At 40.9% G+C, this 6,526-nt stretch overlaps 1 protein-coding gene across 2 annotated transcripts in view; it reads left to right on the forward strand.

Annotated features, from left to right (window-relative positions):
• LOC135504351 (bile acid receptor-like) overlaps positions 1 to 6,526 on the forward strand; it is a 15,767-nt gene continuing 9,241 nt past the window's right edge. For both annotated transcript variants that reach the window (XM_064922856.1, XM_064922857.1), the window contains exon 1: positions 1 to 85. The gene's annotated coding sequence lies outside the window, so the exon portion shown is untranslated. The remainder of the gene's footprint in view (positions 86 to 6,526) is intronic.

Consider the following 6,526-nt stretch of genomic DNA (forward strand, 5'->3'; position numbering starts at 1 on the left):
CTGCAGTCAACATTACAAATGTAAGGGGAGGACAAATCAAGAGGCTATCAGAAGAGTCAACACATGAGAAAGAAGACCACCGCTGGTGAGTTCATATCACTATTTTTAATACATTTTACTGGATGAAGAGTAATAGCCTTATTTTAATATGAACCTTTATTCAAACTCTGCTATGGACTGTGTATTTGGAAATCTTAGTTTGACCATTATTGTCCCCAAAGCCACTAGAATGCGTCGTCTTGTTAATGTGAAGAAGCTCAGCAGTGTCCTACTTCTCTTGAGAAACTTGCTACCTGATAGATGAAGTGCTCAGGAGCCATAATGCATCTTGCTGCCTTACAGAGAGATATATAAGTTTTAACAGTGTGCTTTGGAAGGGTAATCAACTAAGTCAACTGTTTTTAAAATGTAGTTTTATGCTTATTTTTACACATTAGTGATGCATGCAAGAAGTAACTGACATTGGACAGGTTAGAGAGGTTTGCTGGTTACACTTGGACTTTAAAAAATATCTTTGCCACCGTGTCAAGCCAGTGTTTTAACTTGATTCTGTGTCCTTTCCGTCCTGACAACAGTAGCCTAACACATTTATCAAGGTTTTTAAGACCTGCTGTTACAAACAAGTAATGGATAACGAAAATATAGTTGTTAAGCTTGCATCTACAGTATGTAGGGGGGAAAACCAAAATCTTGATTCTGTGGAATCCATTTGAGAGAGAAGCATTTTCTGAAACCTGCAATTGTGTTAGCTCAAGTTTTCTAAAGCGACAACAGTGCCCTACATTAAGGTAAACTGTAATCAAATATTTTAATTGTGAATATTATGTTAGTAATTATGTTAGTAATACACACACACACACACACACGCACACACACGCTCACACACACACACACACACACACACACACACACACACACACACACACACACACACACACACACACACACACACACACACACACACACACACACACACACTGACCCCTCAAATGTAGCACTGGACTTTACCCACAAATCCATCTACTGGCCCTCCCTGCAAGGCCACTCTAATCTAACGTAAGTTTCCTGTAAACACAGTAAACACTGTGCTATCTGAATCAGGCTACCAGCAAACAGTGTGCAGCGATAAATAGAGAAGCAGGGGGACTTGCTGAATGAAAGAAAGAGAAATAGATGAATTGTGTGCTTACTGCCTTCAGTCCACATTTTTTGTGAATTAAGGGTAAATATTTTAAGCCCACCCTTACCCTACCCTCCTCCTTCTTCTTTTCCTTCACCTCCGCATCCTCCTCCTCCTCCAAAATCTTCCCTTGGGGATGTGCAACATGCTCAGGCCCTTGTCCAACAAAGTGACAACTAGGCCAGACTATGAGATCCATGTCCACATGTATACACTCCAATAAATTGTCCCCATCACTAAATATGATGGGAAAAAGGAATGAATGTGCATGCAGTCCTTCCCTCCGTTATCCTGCAGTGTGAGGGATATCAAGGGCTTGTTTTACCGGATATGTGAGGACATGACTAATGTAACAATACAAATGACAGAGGAACATAACAACAGAAGTCTTTCCTGGGATTTGTTCATTTACTTTTACAATGACCAAGAGGGATCAGATAAATGTAATAATGTAATAATTGGGATTTCTCTACATTGGGGACCTTAGTCAGTCGTTCCTAGGTATCAGATGAAGTAATATTAGATGGATCAAAGTTGACACAATGTTAATGTGATGTTGTATTATTGGGAGCTATGGAGAGAAATTGCGAGTTACTGTAACAGAGACGGTCTGTTTTTCTGTGCCTCATCAAAGCTTTTATACATAAATGTTTTTGAATCGTCCAGAATCCACCAATAGTCAGGTTTGCACCCATTTCTCCAAACTCTACAGTATGGACCTGTTTAGAGCCTCCTCCTCTGTTGATTGCTCGTTCACCTCATCCTCTCAATATCTTTCACTTTACAGGAGACCTGTAGTTTCCCACCAAGGATTTAAATTCCTCCAGTGTCATGTTTGATGCACAACACAGTGTGGCATGTTCATCAAAATCCAAAATGATTTAGACCACTTCCCAACCTGGAGTTGCCACCTCTTTCCAGACAGCCCTCATTGAAGGTTCAGTTCATTGGGAATTATGAGTTTGGCACAGTTACAGAACACTGGAAACCATTAGTGAAGAACAGAGGACTGCATGCCTGAGCATGAGTTAGTGAAACATACAGGTGTCGGATCTTAATTTGACCCGTTTTGTCGCAGGAGTAAAATAGTCCTGCAGCAGGAAGAGCAGCAGGGTTTGATGATAAAAAGTGATACTTTCTAAAACAAAATTATTTTTGATCGGCTACAGTAAACTATAGTCAAGGATACACTTGTACTTCATAGTGGAGACTAATATCAATCTTGTGTTATTACGCTACACTGAACAAAAATATAAACGCAACTTACAACAATTTAAAATATTTTTACTGAGTTACAGTTCATATAAGGAAAATAGTCAATTTAAATAAATAAATTAGGCCCTAATCTATGGATTTACTGGGAATACAGGTATGCATATGTTGGTTATAGAAACAGTTGAATTCGGAAGTTTACATACACCTTAGCCAAATATATTTAAACTCAGTTTTCACAATTCCTGACATTTAATCCTAGTAAAAATTCCCTGTCTTAGGTCAGTTAGGATCACCACTTTTTTTAAGAATGTGAAATATCAGAATAATAGTAGAGAGAATTATTTATTTCTGCTTTAATTTTTTATTTCTTTCATCACATTCCCAGTGGGTCAGAAGTTTACATACACTCAATTAGTATTTGGTAGCATTGCCTTTAAATTGTTGAACTTGGGTCAAACATTTCGGTTAGCCTTCCACAACCTTCCCACAATAAGTTGGGTGAATTTTGGCCCATTCCTCCTGACAGAGCTGGTGTAACTGAATTAGGTTTGTAGGCCTCCTTGCTCGCACATGCTTTTTCAGTTCTGCCCACAAATTTTCTATAGGATTGAGGTCAGGGCTTTGTGATGGCCACTCCAAAACCTTGACTTTGTTGTCCTTATTCCATTTTGCCATAACTTTGGAAGTATGGTTGGGGTCATTGTCCATTTGGAAGACCCATTTGCGACCAAGCTTTAACTTCCTGACTGATGTCTTGAGATGTTGCTTCAATATATCCACATAATTTTCTTTCATCATGATGCCATCTATTTTGTGAAGTGCACCAGTCCCTCCTGCAGCAAAGCACCCCCACAACATGATGCTGCCACCCCCATGCTTCATGGTTGGGATGATGTTCTTTGGCTTGCAAGCCTTCCCCTTTTTCCTCCAAACATAACGATGGTCATTATGGCCAAACAGTTCTATTTTTGTTTCGTCAGACCAGAGGACACTTCTCCAAAAAGTATGATCTTTGTCCCCATGTGCAGTTGCAAACCGTAGTCTGGCTTTTTTATGCCTTTCAGGTTATGTCGATATAGGACTCGTTTTACTGTGGATAAAAATAATTTTGTACCGGTTTCCTCCAGCATCTTCACATGGTCCTTTGCTGTTGTTCTGGGATTGATTTGCACTTTTCGCACCAAAGTACATTCATCTCTTGGAGTCTCCTTCCTTAGCGGTATGTGGCTGCGTGGTCCCATGGTGTTTATACTTGCGTACTATTGTTTGTACAGATGAACGTGGTACCTTCAGGCGTTGGGAAATTGCTCCCAAGGATGAACCAGACTTGTGGAGGTCTACAGTTTTTTTTCTGAAGTCTTGGCTGATTTCTTTTGATTTTCCCATGATGTCAAGCAAAGAGGCACTGAGTTTGAAGGTAAGCCTTGAAATACATCCACAGGTACACTTCCAAATAACTCAAATTAATTAATTGTCAATTAGCCTATCAGAAGCTTCTAAAGCCTTGTCATACTTTTCTGGAATTTTCCAAGCTGTTTAAAGGCACTGTCAACTTAGTGTATGTAAACTTCTGACCCACTGGAACTGTGATACAGGAAATTATAAGTGAAATAATCTGTCTGTAAACAATTGTTGGAAAAATGCATAAAGTAGATGTCCTAACCGACTTGCCAAAACTATAGTTTGTTAACAAGAAATTTGTGAAGTGGTTGAAAAAATAGTTTTAATGACTCCAACATAAGTGTATGTAAACTTCCGACTTCAACTGTACCTTACAAAACAAGTAGGGGCGTGGATTAGAAAACCAGTCAGTATCTGGTGTGGCCATCATTTCCCTCATGCAGCGCGACACATCTCCTTGCTGGATATTTGGTTAAACTGGAACACGCTGTCGTACAAGGCGATCCAAAGCATCCCAAACATGCTCAGTGGGTGACAATATCTGCTGAGTATGCAGCAAATATATACTTCCAGGGATTGTGTATAGATGCTTGCGACATGGGGCCGTGCATTATCATGCTGAAACATGAGTTGATGGCGGCAAATGAATGGCATGACAATGGGCCTCAGGATCTTGTCACGGTATCTGTGTGTATTTAAATTGCCATAGATAAATTGCAATTGTGTTCATTGTCTGTAGTTTATGCCTGCCCATACCATAACCCCACTGCCACCATGGGGCACTCTGTTCACAACGTTGACATCAGCAAACCACTCGCCCACACTACGCCATCTGCCTGGTACAGTTTTGACCGGGATTCATCCGTGAAAAGCACACTTCTCCTGCGTGCAGGTGGCCATCGAAGGTGAGCATTTGCCGTCTGAAGCCAGTTACGAGGTCGAACTGCAGTCAGGTGAAACCCTGGTGAGGACATAGAGTATGCAGATGAGCTTCCCTGAGATGGCGGTTTGATGGTTTGTGCAGAAATTCTTCTGGCTGGTCTCAGACTCTCCCGCAGGTGAAGAAGCAGGATGTGGAGGTCCAGGGCTGTCTTGGTTACATGTGGTCTGCGGATGTGAAATTAACATTAAATTCTCTGGCAACCTCTCTGGTGGACATTCTTGCAGTCAATATGCCAATTTCACTCTCCTCAAAACTTGAGACATCTGTGGCATTGTGTTGTGTGACAAAACTGTACATTTTAGAGTGGTCTTTTATTGTCCTCAGCACAAGGTGCACCTGTGTAATGATCTGCTGTTTAATCAGATCCTTGATATGCCATACCAGTCAGGTGGATGGATTGTCCTGGCAAAGGAGAAATGCTCACTATATATATATATATAAACAAATTTGTGCACAACATTTGAGAGAAATAAGCTTTTGTGTGTATGGAACATTTCAGGGATTTTTTATTTCAGCTCATGAAATATGGGACCAACACTTTACATGTTCGTACATTTTTTTGCTCAGTATATGTAAAACAATGATTGTTGATATGTAGGGCTGCATTTCAGATACATTTTTGTACTTTTTAATGTCTCAGTAGTACCTACAGTAGTAGGACATGTATTCTGTCTGGTGCTTTAGCGTTTGAGTTAGCGAAAGAGAAAGAGAACTGCGGGATTTCAATTAATTTATGTAAATCATAAGGCTCATTTGAATGTCCTGCAACGCAGGAAGATTTGCAGCGAGAACAGAGTGATCAAATGAAGATACTATATATGTAACTAATTAGTCACCAAACTATTATTACTTTTATCACTTCGTGTTATGCGTGTGTGTATATACTGTATGCATCCTACGTATGGTGTACCTTCTCATTTGCACTGCTTGCTCAGCACAGATGCTCAACACGTGGGATAGATAAAGTCTAATTAAATTAAATGCTGCTTGTTGCTCGGCTTGGTTCACGCATAGGTCAGTGTAATGAGACAGTTGAGGAATGCGGTGAGGGTGGGAAGGACACCATAAGTTCTCTAGAATCAAGCTGCATGTCAAACCCAATCAGGGAGAGGTAAGGGCAAATCTAGGGTCTCTCTCTCATCAGGGCTCAACTCTGTCAACCCAGTCAACTCTGGAGGGGCATCCAAGCCCCAAACTCTAAATCTGCCCAGCGTCAAATATTAACTGCAATACAAACAAAGCAGTGGCATAAATGCCCCGGGGGCTCCAAAGCTTCATTAAATAGTACCCGCAAACACCAGTCTCAACGTCAACAGTGAAGAGGCAACTCCGGGATGCTGGCCTTCTAGGCAGAGTTCCTCTGTCCAGTGTCTGTGTTGTTTTTCCCATCTTAATCTTTTATTTTTATTGGCCAGTCTGAGATATGGCTTTTTCTTTGCAACTTTGCCTAGATGGCCAGCATCCCGGAGTCACCTCGTTGAAGTTGAGACTGGTGTTTTTTGCGGATACTATTTAATGAAGCTGCCAGTTGAGGACTTGTGAGACATCTGTTTGTCAAACTAGACACTCTAATGTACTTGTCCTCTTGCTCAGTTGTGTACCGGGGTCTCCCACTCCTCTTTCTATTCTGGTTAGCACCAGTTTGCACTGTTCTGTGAAAGGAGTAGTACACAGCGTTGTACGGGATGTTCAGTTTCTTGGCATTTTCTTGCATGGAATAGCCTTCATTTCCCAGAACAAAAATAGACTGATGAGTCTTTGTTTCTGGCCATTTTGAGCCTGTAATC

This window comes from Oncorhynchus masou, chromosome 18 (genome assembly GCF_036934945.1).
Source record: "Oncorhynchus masou masou isolate Uvic2021 chromosome 18, UVic_Omas_1.1, whole genome shotgun sequence".
NCBI lineage: Eukaryota > Metazoa > Chordata > Actinopteri > Salmoniformes > Salmonidae > Oncorhynchus > Oncorhynchus masou.